Below are 14,764 nucleotides of genomic sequence, written 5' to 3'. Positions count from 1 at the left end.
CAGCTGAGTCCTGGTGGTGCTTGTGCTTCCCTTGGGGGGAAGGCGGGGGAAGCCGGGTGTCTGCCGCCCGGGGAAGAAGGGGCTCCGGGGGGGGGGAGACGCATCTGGCCCGGCCCTGGAGGCAGTGGAGGACAGGAGGATTCCAGTCCAAATTTTTTATCTTAAAAAACGTCAAGTACTCCCGCTCACGGTGGCCACATTGGAGTTTCCGATTCATGCCGTGCCAAGCACTTAGGGCCCCCGCATTCAGTCAGAGAGACAGTTAACGGACAATTTGCCAGTCAAAGCTCGCCCTCCCTCACCCGGGGGGGGGGTGTCACAAGGATAATTACTCTCATATTATCCTTAATTAATTGCACAGTCAGAGTCTGCTTTCATGGGTCCGCTGCACGCCATGGCAGTCCGTGCTGGAAGTCGCAAATCTGTTTTAAGTGCGTTATGCAAATGTGACACTAAATGGCAATGGTGAGCTTATGGCAAATTCAATATATTCTTTAAAAGGCTTCTTTTAAAAAGCATTTTCACAGCATTTTTATGTGTCTCGATTCCCCCACTCACACAGGGTCAACAGAACTGTTGCCCATCCAAAGATCATAAGGCCCTTTTTGCCTAAATCAAGCCCTCATGTGGTAAAAACAAAGAAGTACAAAATATTTTGCAACTTAAAAAAAAAAAGGATTCCAACAATCTGAGGAGCCTTCGCTGTAAGGCTGCGGAGATCTCTACCCATTTATCTGGGAATAAATTCATTGAACTTAAAATAACTTCTGAGTCGATGTGTATAATGATTGCACTATAAAGGCCTAAAATTTTGAACAAGACTCTAGCTCAGTTTATAGAACACATGACTTGTAATCTCAGGGTCGTGGGTTTGCATTGCAGGGGGTTGGACTGGGTGACCTCGGGGTCCCTTCCGACTCGACAATTCAGTGGTAAGCAAAGTATACATGAATATAAAATAAAACTGCTTTTAATGAAAGGGCCTGTGCTGTGCTGTTTTTATTGCAATTATTTGTATGGTAAAATATTTTAATTTGTATGCCGTGGAAGACAGGAGTGCCTGGCGTGCTCTGGTCCATGGGGTCATGAAGAGTCGGACACAAATAAATGACTAAACAACAACACCACACAGTTTTAATTTTATCAGTGTTTAATTGCTTTTAAATTGTAGATTTCCCAAAGCATATGATCCTCAGATGAAGGGTGTCATAGAAATTTGATAAATTTACTTTAATAAATATATTGCCTTGACCTGCTTGGCTGAAAAATCTCACACGGCTTTTGGATTCAGCAAAACCCAGTGGAGGCCGCAGGGAAACTGGGAAGCCACACCTGCACACACCTGGCCCATTGTCCCAGGCCAGGTGAGCAAGAGGTCTCCTTTCTACTGACATCATTTCACCCCTGGTGCTGCCATAAATAATGTTCATCTTGATTGCCACAATTCTTCCTAATAATGATAAATTCACCTTACTCCATATTTCTGGATTCCTTTTTATTCCATTCCAGATTTTTTCATAATTATCTTTATAAATATTAATTGAAATTACTTCTAATGGAGATACCCACCAAAGTGGGGAGGGCTCTTTTCAAGTTTGTCTAGATCACGGAGCACCAATTGGTGGAACAGTGTGATAGATGGGTTGGAATTAGGTGGACCGAAGGAAGATTTGGGTTTAAACTGCTGTAGCGGCTGATCATTAGATCCAATGGAAACAAGTGCAAACGTAATAGGCTGTATAATAACAATTGAAGAGTCGTTTACTAGAAACTACTTCTGATAAAGTCAAAACCAACACTAGGAACATAACATAATAAAATGTAGCTTATTTGGTGAGTTCCTTTTGCGGAGTTGCTTATGTGGGCCATTTCCTTTCTTGCAGGATGGCTTTCTTTCTTAAAAAGATAAGAGAAAAATTCATCCAGAGGAGAAGGGGCAGCGGGATGACCAGCAGCCTAGTGTTGCCCAGGCTCCTACTGGCCAAATCCTACCAGTGCTGGTGAAACCAGAGATGCAAACAGTGGCCCGAAATAACAAAGTAGAGCCGGTAGTACTGCCAGGGCTGGTACAGCAGCAAGCAAGACGTGAGGCTGTATAATAACAATTGCAGAGTCATTTACTAGAAACTACTTCTTGTAAGGTCAAAACCAACACTAGGGACATAACATATAAAAATGTAGCTTATTTGGTGAGTTCTTTTTGCTGAGTTGCTCTTCTGATGTCCTTTCTTGCAGGGTGGCTTTTTTTCTGAAAGGAAAGAAAAACAAAATCTACCCATCATATGAGGAGGAGGCCCCTACAGGCAGTATGCTGCCGGCATTGGTGAGGCCAGAGATGCGAAGAGTGGCCCGAAAAAATAAGGTAGAGCCAGTAGTCTTCCCGGAGTTTGGAAAAAAGAACAAAATTTATCCAGTGGACTGGGATGAAGAAGAGGCCCCTGCTGGGAATATGCTACCAGTATTTTTGAGGCCAGAGATGTGAACAGTGGCCCGAAATAAGAAGGCAGAGCTGGTAGTCTTCCCAGAGTTTGGAAAAAAGAACAAAATTTATCCAGAGAAGTGGGATGAAGAAGAGGCCCCTGCTGGGCGTATGCTGCCAGTGCTGGTGAGGCCAGGGATGTGAACAGTGGCCCGAAATAACAAAGTAGAGCTGGTAATATTGCCAGGGTTGGTACAGCAGCAGGCAAGACGTGAGGCTGTATAATAACAATTGCAGAGTCATTTACTAGAAACTACTTCTGATAAGGTCAAAACCAACGCTAGGGTCATAACATATAAAAATGTAGCTTATTTGGTGAGTTCTTTTTGCTGAGTTGCTCTTCTGATGTCCTTTCTTGCAGGGTGGCTTTTTTTCTGAAAGGAAAGAAAAACAAAATCTACCCATCATATGAGGAGGCCCCTACAGGCAGTATGCTGCCGGCATTGGTGAGGCCAGAGATGCGAACAGTGGCCTTAAATAACAAAGTAGAGCCGGTAGTCCTGCCATGGTTGGTACAGCAGCACGCAGGACTCGAGGGTGTATAATAACAATTGCAGAGTCGTTTACTAGAAACTACTTCCAATAAGGTCAAAACCAACACTAGGGACATAACATATTAAAATGTGGCTTATTTGGTGAGTTCCTTTTACTGAGTTGCTCTTCTGATGTCCTTTCTTGCAGGATGCCTTTTTTTTAAAAAAGAAGAAAAAAAACAAAATTTACCCATCATATGAGGATGAGGCCCCTGTTGGCAATATCCTGCCAGTGCTGGTGAGGCCAGAGATGCGAACAGTGGCCTGAAATAATAAGGTAGAGCTGGTAGTCCTCCCAGAGTTTGGAAAAAAGAACAAAATTTATCCAGTGGACTGGATGAAGAGGAGGTCCCTGCTGGCCAAATCCTGCCAGTATTGGTGGGGCCAGAGATGCGAACAGTGGCCCAAAATAATAAGGCAGAGCCGGTAGTCTTCTCAGTGTTTGGAAAAAAGAACAAAATTGATCCAACGGAGTAGGAGGGGCAGCAGTGGGATGAGCCAGAGGCCCAGCAGTCTAGTTACCAACCCAGTGTTGCCCAGGCCCCTGCTTGCCAAATAACTTCCCAACTCCTGCCGGTGCTTGTGAGGCCACAGATGCATGCAGAGGTCCAGAGGAACAAGGTCCAGCCAATTGTTCTCCCAGATTTAAAAATACAGCACCTAATATACACAACACCAGCAATACAGATAACAGCAACACTTACAACTGCAAACCCAAACCTGGAATTACACAAAACAATTTAGGTCTAGTTCAGTTTAAACCTTTGGGGGGTTAGGATTTAAAAAAGGAAAATCAACCTGGCTTCTTGCTGATGTAAGAGTTTGACAAAGTCCTTCCTCATCCCAGGTTTCTTCTGGCTGACCCATAAAGCTGTATACAGCAAGTCGGTGTCAGCAGGATTGTGCTTCACCAAGTGATCCACCATGGGAGCCTCCATCACTTTGTTTCTAATACGGGAGCGATGCTCCCCAACATGGGTGCTGACAGAGCGTACAGTGGAACCAAGATGAATCAAGTTACAGGGACATCGTATTAGATACACTCCATCTCTGGTTTGGCAAGTGCTCAAATTGCGAAGGGTGAATCTAAAGCCCAAGTTGGCACCATAAATTTCTTTTGCCTGTAATGTGAGAGTGCAAGACAAATATCTGCCTAATCTATAATGACACACCATTCAAACAGTTACACTGAGACTCAGTTAAATCCTTTCCACTGACATCATCATTCCATCATGTTGTCATAGGGCTGTGACCTCATGTCTCCAGGGGCTTGGGGGCCCTTAGCAACGCTGGTACACAGCGACCTCCATAGAGAGTGAGTGTGTTTTCTTTTTCTCCCCAAAGTCAGTGTGGTATATTTAGTTTTAATTTGGCATTTGTGTTCCCTTTTAATAAGAATAAATTTTTATTTGTATCTCGCCCTCCCCAGCTGAGGCCGGGCTCAGAGCAGCTAACATAAAAACAACACAATATGCATAAAAACAGACACCAATTAATTAAAATACACTAGCGTTGCTAGTGGCCCCCAAGCCCCTTGAGAAACGAGGTCACATTATTTATGGCAACATCAGATGTCAGTAGAAAGGAGACCTCTTGCTCACCTGGCCTGGGACAATGGGCCAGGTGTGTGCAGGTGTGGCCTCCCAGTTTCCCTGCGGCCTCCACTGGGTTTTGCTGAATCCAAAAGCTGTGTGAGATTTTTCGGCTGATATTTAACAAAACAATGCCCCCCAGACATGTTAAATACAATTGCTCAGGTTAAGAGTCTAACCCTCGGATACCTGACATTTCCCTGCTGTGAGCTGCATCAAATACTAATACCTTTAGGTTGCGGATCAGCTTTGGTCCCTGCGATGTCTTTGTGAAATGAATTTCTTTCACCCTCGATTTATGAATTAATTACAAGTGCTTATATACTACTTTTTATCTACAACATTCAAAATATAGTTATTTAAAAGAACTGTTTTTCTCCCGCAACCCTCTTTTTAGGTTTGTGTGGTAGAATTCCAAAGTGCCTTCAGAGACGAACAATAGAATTGTTGACAACGAAAGCCTATGGAATCTTGTCCACTCTTCCACCTGGCTTGGGGGGGGGGCTGGCAGGCCCTAGAAAGGACTGCTGCTGCTGCCGCCGCTGCCGCCCAGGACTGCCTGCCGGGAGCCTGAGGGCCCTGCCTCTCTCCACCTGGCTGGGGGGGGGGGGGGCTGACAGGCTTCACAAGGACTGCGGCTGCTACTTGGCAGAGAGGGCTCTTCTTCTTAATAGTTTTTAAATTATATTTTATCTGTGGTGTTTTAAATTGTGCTTTTTTGGTATGTTCTTTTGTTTGTGTGTTTCTCTCTCTGTTGGGGGTGGGCGGGTGTTGGGTTGTGGATAGGTATAGTTTTGTATAGTTCTGTTCTTGGGGGGAGAGGGTCAGGGCTGCCTGAGTGTGGGCCCCAGCCAAGAGAATGGCTGGGGCATGTTCCACGGTGTGTGGGTGTGTGTCCTGGGACATCCGATCTCAGTGATCACAGGCAGCAGGAGTTACGCTAAGTCCAGACCATGTCATTACTGAGGAGGCAGGTTTAGTCGTTGTTTGAAGACTATCCCTGCCTCCAGGTCTGGTCTTGACCAGAAGGATACTGGAATCAGCAAGGGAGAACCACATGACTTGAAGGTTTCTGGTTTCTGTGCAATGTCAGGAAGACCTTGCTTGGGTCCAGCTTGTTCACGAAGGAATTGGCCTCCTCAGAGAGCTGCTCCGTGTTGACGGTGGATAGGCTTGTACATGTTGAACCTTTGCTGGAAAAGGAAAGGGGAAAGTGAGTAGCAGCAAAGGGCACTCCCTGCAGGGCAGGCGTGTTGGAAAAAGTTCAGAAAAGGGCAACCCAAATTATCAAGGGGGTGGAGCAAATTCCCTATGAAGGAAGGTGGCTGAGGTCAGGACTTTTTGGTCAGGAGAAAAGGTAAGCTAGAGGCAGCACGATAGTTCACGAAGTTGGGCATGGCACAGAGGAAGTGGAGGGAGTCTCTTGTTGGGAGATGCAGGACAGGTAAAAGAAAGGTAAACCAGGGAACTCAGAGGATCCCAAATAGGCATGGCTCTGTAACGCAAAGGTTGTCCTGACGCAGAGGACTTTAGGCTCCTAGCCCTGTCTGTCAAATCATCCGTCTGATAACTATTCAAAATTGGCGATAAAAATAATGCTCCTGATCCAAAACACCCACCCACCTCACTCACACACGAAAACAAAGATCACCACAGCCAATCACAAGCAAACAATCACACCCTAGGCCAACCTCAACCTCTCTCACCACCAAAGGAACACAAGTGAACAACACAAACAACGCTGACACCAAACTCTACATACATTAAACATAATAGAAACACCGCCACCCCACCCCACCCCCATCCATCTTCCCTCTCTCCACCCCCCCTTTTCTTCTCTCTTTCTTTTTTCTTCTCCCCCTAATGCCTCAACAAATGAAATTGATTTGTAAAAATGTTACATGAAAAAAACAAACCAAAAACGAGGCACTACACTTCTGTAAAACAAGAAAATCCTTAATAAAATATTTTTTTAAAAAATGCTGCACACGGCAGAGAAGGTGAGCGATGGCAATGTGGGGGGTGTCTCCAGGCCTGGCTCCTGGCTTGTTATCTGCCGGCTGTGGGACCAGAGGCCTCAGACAGGAATCCCACTAGACGGGCTCAGGGACAGAAGGGGGTCTCAAAAGGATGAGTTCAGAAGCAAGAGTATATTGCATGCAAATCCCCACTGGTATCTCCAAGGAGGGCTGGGAGAGACCCCCACCATGTCACCTGAAGCCCTGGAGAGCAGCAGCCAGTCAGTGTAGAGGTGGTGTGGCATAGTGGTATAATAATTTATAATAATAATTTATTATTTATACCCTGTCCATCTGGCTGGGTTATCTCAGCCACTCTGGGCGGCTTCCAACGGAATATTAAAATGCAATGACCTATTAAACATTAAAAGCTTCCCTAAACAGGGCTGCCTTCAGATGTCTTCTAAATGTGTGGTAGTTGTTGTTCTCTTTGACATCTGGTGGGAGGGCGTTCCACAGGGCAGGGGCCACCACAAGAAGGCCCTCTGCCTGGTTCCCTGTAGCTTTGCTTCTCGCAGTGAGGGAACCACCAGAAGGTACTCAGCGCTGGACCTCAGTGTCTGGGCAGAACGATGGGGGTGGAGATGCTCCTTCAGGTATACTGCGCCGAGGCCATTTAGGGCTTTCAAGGTCAGCACCAACACTTTGAACTGTGCTTGGAAACGTAGTGGGAGCCAATGTAGGTCTTTCAAGACTGGTGTTATGTGGTCTTGGTGGCCGCTCCCAGTCCCCAGTCTAGCTGCCGCGTTCTGGATTAGTTGTAGTTTCCGGGTCACCTTCCAAGGCAGCCCCACATAGAGCGCATGGCAGTAGTCCAAGCGGGAGATAACCAGAGCATGCACCACTCTGGCGAGACAGTCTGTGGGCAGGGAGGGTCTCATCCCGCGTACCAGATGGAGCTGGTTGACAGCCGCCCTGGACACAGATTTGACCTGTGCCTCCATGGACAGCTGTGAGTCCAAAATGACTCCCAGGCTGCGCACCTGCTCCTTCAGGGGCACAGTTACCCTGTTCAGGACTAAGGAGTCCTCCACACCTACAGTGTTTCTCAAACTTTGGTCCAGACAACAGCTGGGGACCCAAGTTTGAGACACACTTGATTAGAATGTCGGTCTAGGGCCTGGGAGGCCAGGGTTCAAATTCCTGTCTGGCCATGAAGCTCACTGGGTGACCTTGGGCCAATCACTCACTCACAGCCTGACCTCCTTCGCAGGGCTTTTGTGACGGCAGAATGGGGAGGAGCGACAGACCCTAGAAAAAGGGACAGGCCGTCTGTCGTTCTCTCACCTTTGCCTGGGGGCTGATGCCATAGCTGGTGAAGGCATCCTGCCAATGCGAGAGTCCCAGGTGGGTGATCAGGAGCAGGTAGTAAGCGGTGAAGGTTTTGGTGAGGAAATGCCAGTAGAGAGCTCAGTCCAGAAGCCAGATCTCAGAATGCGGGGTGACACCTGGAAGTGAGAAGAGAGACTATTAGGCCACAGGATGAGAAGAATGGACCACCCCACCTTTCAAGGGCGTTTAATAAGGAACTCTGAGGCCTAGGGATGACGAACTGGGCCTCGGTGCTTTCTACAAAGGATAAAGGCATTTCCAAGGGAAATTGATCCTCTGAGGCCCTTCTTTGGGTGCCTCCTCCACAAGAGGTCCGGAGGGTGGCCACACGAGAACAGGCCTTTCCTGCAGTGGCTCCCTGTTTGTGAAAGGCCCTCTCCAGGAAGGCTCACCTAGCACCTTCGCTACCTATCTTTAGGCGCCAGGTGAAAATGTTCCTTTTCAACCAAGCCTTTGGCTGAGTGATCTCAGATACCTTTCTAAATGTGCTGGGTGAGGGGGATGTGGTACCTTGGGTTAAGTACTTAATTCGTTCCGGAGGTCTGTTCTTAACCTGAAACTGTTCTTAACCTGCAGCACCACTTTAGCTAATGGGGCCTCCTGCTGCCACCAGAGCACGATTTCTGTTCTCATCCTGAAGCAAAGTTCTTAACCTGAAGCACTATTTCTGGGTTAGCGGAGTCTGTAACCTGAAGCGTATGTAACCTGAGGTACCACTGTATAGCAATTTTATGTGGTGAACCGCCCTGAGTTCTGTGGATGAAGGGCGGTATACAAATTTTAATAATAATATTAACAACAACAACAAAGCATAGCTTGCTTCAGGAAAACTTCATCACAGGCCATCATAGATGACACCCTTTGTCAACCTGGTTCCCTCCAGATGTTCTGGACTACAAAGCCCATCACTCTCAGCCAGCACAACTGTATGGTGCTAGGAACAGTAGTCCAAAACATCTTCCACAAAGACAAAAGCTAACTGGGATTTGCAGATGGGGTTGATTAGTGAAGACAGCTCTTGGGCTACTGGTATCACACAACATACCTGGCTTAGTGTTCTTGTACACAAGGCAGACCTTCCCATTCCCTCCGCACGGGTCCAGCTCAAACACCAGGCTCCGTGAGTCCAAGTGAGGTTTCTCTGGCTGACCCCCGTTACCTTTGGGGAGAAAGAAAAGGCTGAGCAAGGCAGGCAGGCATTCTCGTCAGGTGCAGGGCAAGGAATACTCAAACCAAGCAGAGCTTGGGAAGCTAGGCATCAGTGGAGCTTGTGTATAAGGTCACAGAAACTTGGTGGGGTAGCAGGTGGGGCAGAGAGGAGGACCAAGGTCGCCCATGGACAAAGGGGTGAGGTGGGGCAGTACCTCCTTCATTGTCGGTGTCCTCCAAGTCAGCCAGCATGGGGGCATTGGGCAAGGCGTAGACGGGCAATGCTCTGACTCAGTTTAGCTAGGAGATGCTGTTGATGGTCATGGAGCCAAGGGGCATCGGGTTGTCTGGAAGAAAGGCAGCCATTACTAGGTTCCTGGCGTGGATGCCACAATTCTGTAGGAGCACAGAAGGCTCACAGAACATGGTGCCCTCTGGAGAAGAATCTCAGCTTGCTTGCTTGCTTGCTTGCTTGTTGCAAAAAGCAAGCGCCTATCTGTCACAGCAGCAAAGATGGGATTGGCAGCACGAGGAGTACTGCTGCTGAAATAGGAATCTTTCTGCTGCTGAACAGCTCCCGTTTCATTGCCCCACTTCCCAAATTAAAGACAGAACAGAACTTGAGCAAAGGAAATGGGTGTTTGGATGCAATTATTGATCAGAGAATAATGTATTTATTCTGTGTGTGTTTCATAGCATTTATATACTGTTTGTGAGAAAAACTCTCAGAGCGGATATTGATAAAATTATTTTAAAAAAGTTAAAAACAGCTATTTAAAAACATTCAAAAGTTATTTAACTCCAGAGTCGGTCACGACTGGACCTAATGGTCAGGGGTCCCTTTACCTTTATATTGCCCATCATCTGAAGATCATAGCATGGTTCACAGCACAAAAACACAAGGTACAAACACAAAATACCCAGTAAAAACAGGATCAAAAACACAACAAACCAACGACATCCTCTCCATTCATTAAAACCGGTAAGCTAAAAACCGGATTAAAATACATGTCATACTTTTTTGTTACTGGATAGGCTTGCCTGAACAATAATGTTTTTAGCAGGCTCTGAAAAGAGTACAGTGAAGGCACCTGCCTGTTGTCAACAAGCAGGGAGTTCTAAAGTGTGGGCACTGTTGCACTAAAATACTGATTTACTACATATACAGAATGAGTATTATGGGGTGTTTGTAACGGTGTTGGTTCCGCAGAGCAAAGTGGCTGAGTGGGGAAGGCAACCTTGCCAGTAAACTGGTCCCAAGTGTGGAAGGCTTATTCTTACCGTCAAACTTCACACTCCAAGTCATGTGGAAGCCATCCGTCATCAGGTAGAAATGCTTTAAATCCTCGGGCAAGACGCAGGCATTCTTCTGCAAGGAGAGGCGAAGGCAGGAGAAAAAGAGAATCAAGCAGCAGCCACTTAATAAAGTTTTATAATTCCATGTGCAATTAGCTTATGCTCCTCCCTACCATTTCTTTGATAATCATGAAGTTCACAAGTCTTATTCCAAACCATGTTTCAGTGGCTAGAACAGGGAACAATCACAACACAGAACCAAAGACCAGGGAGAGGACCAGAGAGGAGGCCAAGCATAATTTTTGCTGCCTTGTTCCTAGACTCTTCACAAGGCAATTAGAGAAAGTTCCCTTCTGTCATTCAGGGCTGGAACATCCTATAGTACAGTGGTGCCTCGCAAGACGAAAAGAATCCGTTCTGTGATTCTCTTCGTCTAGCGGTTTTTTCGTCTTGCAAAGCAAGCCCATTGATGGATTAGCGGATTAGCGCTATTAGCGGCTTATCGGATCAGCTGATAAGCGGTTTAGCAGCTTAGAAAAAGGGGGGGGAGGGAAAAAAACCCGCAGGAACTCGCAATACATTTTCGTCTTGCGAAGCAAGCCCATAGGAGATTCGTTTTGCGAAGCACCTCCAAAACGGAAGACTCTTTCGTCTAGCGAGTTTTCCGTCTTGCGAGGCATTCGTCTTGCGGGGCACCACTGTATGTACCGGTAATTCACTACATATCAGTGTGGGGTGGCTGCTTTGGAATAGCCCCAGGTTCTCTCTGGATTTGAAGGACCCAGCCAGCACCCAAGGAGTGAGTGGCAACAATTCTATTGAATCATCTGCCTGAAAAAAAGAACTGCTTGTAGATGAAACATGAAGGAAATTAGTCACAGAAAATTCATCTACCTTCAAGAGACATATGTTTCTTGACATGGCACTAACTTCTACTTCTAAAGGCCAATACAGAGAACACGTTTTCACACAAACGGGAATCCTTCCTGGGTCTGACAAAAAAGTAATAATTTGTGATAGCAGAGAGCACAAGTTGGACTCACTGTCAGTTGGGTTAAGCTGTTAAAATTATCCATGAAAGTATTTCTTTCTTTCTTTTTTCAGTAAAAAATAGTCAGAATATAAAAGCAGGCCAACAAAACTCTGTCTCACCTTCTCTGAGACCTCTGAGTAAGGAAGGGTCAATAGGGAGTTGGCTAGGCAGGCAAATGAAACTCAAAAGCCCAGATGTAATTTGTCAGGAAGTCAGTGCGTATAATGAAATTATTCACTGTTTGATCTACTCCCAGAAGGAACATGATGCCATGACCTTTGGGAAGCTGGTGCAGGAAGAGTTACGTGCACCCAGAATATGACCATACGGAGTTATTGGAAGCTGCTCATCCAGCTCTTTTAAGCGGAAGATGCAAGATGTGCCCCTGCCCTTTAGAGCCTTGAAGATGTTAGAATCCTAGAACTGCAGAGCTGGAAGGAATCCCAAGGGTCATCTAGCCCAGCCCCCTGAAATGCAGGAAAATGAAGGTGGCCCTTTTTATGAGGATCAAACCTGCAACCTTGCTATTATCAGCACCACGCTCTAACTGACTGAGGGAACTAGTGCAGGGTGGCCGCTTTTTGGAGAACTGTGATCCCAGGTTTCCAAGAACCAGCTAACTTTCCCTCTGGGAGCCTGGAGGGCTGAGCCTCCATTTCGAGCTCTACACAGTGGGACACCTCCTTCTGGGGCTAAGGAGGAACGCATAGGCTCTAGGTCTGTTTAGAATAATAACATTTATTACTTATACCCTGCCCATCTGGCTGAGTTTCCCCAGCCACTCTGGGCGGCTTCCAATTGAGTGTTAAAAACAATACAGCATCAAACATTAAAAGCTTCCCTAAACAGGGCTGCCTTCAGATGTCTTCTAAAAGTCTGGTAGTTGTTGTTCTCTTTGACATCTGGTGGGAGGGCGTTCCACAGGGCGGGCGCCACCACCGAGAAGGCCCTCTGCCTGGTTCCCTGTAACCTCCCTTCTTGCAATGAGGGAACTGCCAGAAGGCCCTTGGGAGATGGACCCCGATGTCCGGGGTGGAGACACTCCTTCAGAGATACTGGGCCTTTGGGGCCATTTAGGGCTTTAAAGTTCAGCACCAACTTTGAATTGTGCTCAGAAACGTAGTGGGAGCCAATGTAGGTCTCTCAAGACGGTTGTTATGTGGTCCCGGCGGCCGCTCCCAGTCCCCATTCTGGCTGCCGTGTTCTGGATTAGTTGCAGTTTCTGGGTCGCCTTCAAAGAGAGCCCCATGTAGAGCGAGTTGCAGCAGTCCAAGCAGGAGATAACCAGAGCATGCACCACTCTGGTGAGACTTTCTGCGGGCAGGTAGGGTCTCATCCTGCGTACCAGATGGAGTTGGTAGACAGCTGCCCTGGACACAGAATTGACCTGTGCCTCCATGGAGATCTGGGAGTCCAGAATGACCCCCAGGCTGTGCACCTGGTCCTTCAGGGGCACAGTGACCCCATTCAGGACCAGGGAGTCCTCCACACCAGCCCGCCCCCTGTCCCCCCAAAGGAGTCCTTCTGTCTTGTCAGGATTCAACCTCCCTCTGTTGGCCGCCATCCATCCTCCAACCGCCTCCAGACACTCACACAGGACTTTTGCAGGTCCCCAGTTCTGGGGCCACTTGGGAAGGGGAGAGGCTCTGGAGGCAGGCGAGAGATGGGCAACAGGACCCCTCCAGGCCCGGGCAGGATGCGTCTCCCCCCCCCCCAGGAGCCCCTTCTTCCCCCAGGTTCCCCCGACTTCCCCCCAAGGGAACCACCAGCACCACCTGGACTCAGGAGGGAAGGGGAGCCGCCACGTCGAGCCCTCCCCACAAGCCTGCCCAGGAGGGCGGGGGAGGGAGGCGGCTCTCTGCCCATGCTCAGGAACCCGCCGGCCTCTGCCCCGCCAGCCCCTCCGGAGGGAAAGAGGCGCCCCGTCCGCCATCTTGAAGCAACCGCCAAGCCCAACGGCTCTCGGCCCAGCCACGCCCCCGAGCCCCACTCTCGGCTCCCATTGGCTGACAGGGCCCGGCTTTGCCCAGATACCCAGTCGGAGGAGCCGGCCAATGGGGAGGGCTCGGGACGGGCGGGGGGAGGAGAAGGAGGAGGAGGAGGAGGAGCCGGCTCTCCCATTGCCTTCTGGGAGTCGTAGTTCCTGCTCTCCAGTCCCCCTTGTGGTTTAGTCGTGTCCGCCTCTTCGTGACCCCCTGGACCAGAGCACACCAGGCACTCCTGTCTTCCACTGCCTCCCGCAGTTTGGTCAAACTCATGCTGGCCGCTTCGAGAACACTGTCCCACCATCTCGTCCTCTGTCGTCCCCTTCTCCTTGTGCCCTCCATCTTTCCCAACATCAGGGTCTTTTCCAGGGAGTCTTCTCTTCTCAGGAGGTGGCCAAAGTCTTGGAGCCTCAGCTTCAGGATCTGTCCTTCCAGTGAGCACTCAGGGCTGATTTCCTTCAGAATGGAGAGGTTGGATCTTCTTGCAGCCCATGGGACTCTCAAGAGTCTCCTCCAGCACCAGAATTCAAAAGCATCCATTCTTAGTCGATCAGCCTTTCTTGATGGTCCAGCTCTCACTTCCATACATCACTACTGGGAAAACCAAAGATTAACTATACGGACCTTTGTTGGCAAAGGGATGTCTCTGCTTTTTAAGATGCTGTCTAGGTTTGGCATTGCTTTTCTCCCAAGAAGCAGGCGTCTTTTAATTTCGTGGCTGCTGTCACCATCTTCAGTGATCATGGAGCCCAAGAAAGTCAAATCTCTCACTGCCTCCATTTCTTCCCCTTCTATTTGCCAGGAGGTGATGGGACCAGTGGCCAGGATCTTCGTTTTTTGATGTTGAGCTTCAGACCATATTTTGCGCTCTCCTCTTTCACCCTCATTAAAAGGTTCTTTAATTCCTCCTCACTTTCTGCCATCAAGGTTGTGTCATCTGCATATCGGAGGTTGTTGATATTTCTTCTGGCAATCTTAATTCCGGCTTCGGATTCATCCAGCCCAGCCTTTCACATGATGAATTCTGCATATAAGTTAAATAAGCAGGGGGACAATATACATCCTTGCCGTACTCCTTTCCCAATTTTGAACCAATCAGTTGTTCCATATCCAGTTCTAACTGTAGCTTCTTGTGCCTGCTCTCCATTCCCCCTACAGAAGGGATTGACAACGTAGGGCAGGCATAGGCAAACTCGGCCCTCCAGATGTTCTGGGACTACAATTTCCATCATGCCTGACCACTGGTCCTGTTAGCTAGGGATCATGGGAGTTGTAGGCCAAAAACATCTGGAGGGCCAAGTTTGCCTCTGCCTGACGTAGTGCTTGCTGGCCTCTTTGTGACCCCCT

General features: G+C 48.1%; 1 pseudogene across 1 annotated transcript; it reads right to left on the bottom strand.

Moving 5' to 3' along the window:
* Positions 1-667: 667 nt before the first annotated feature.
* LOC310688981 (tubulin polyglutamylase complex subunit 2-like) lies at positions 668-14,011 on the bottom strand (annotated as a pseudogene). The gene is made up of 7 exons (XR_014530115.1): positions 13,208-14,011; positions 10,573-10,628; positions 10,385-10,472; positions 9,319-9,450; positions 9,000-9,113; positions 7,910-8,070; positions 668-5,797 (listed from the first exon to the last, which is right to left on the bottom strand). The product of XR_014530115.1 is annotated as a tubulin polyglutamylase complex subunit 2-like (transcript).
* Between the last annotated feature and the right edge of the window lie 753 nt (positions 14,012-14,764).

Source organism: Podarcis liolepis (genome assembly GCF_965112155.1).
Source record: "Podarcis liolepis genome assembly, chromosome: 11".
Classification (NCBI taxonomy): Eukaryota; Metazoa; Chordata; class Lepidosauria; order Squamata; family Lacertidae; genus Podarcis; species Podarcis liolepis.
This window is presented reverse-complemented; position numbering and strand designations above follow the sequence as displayed.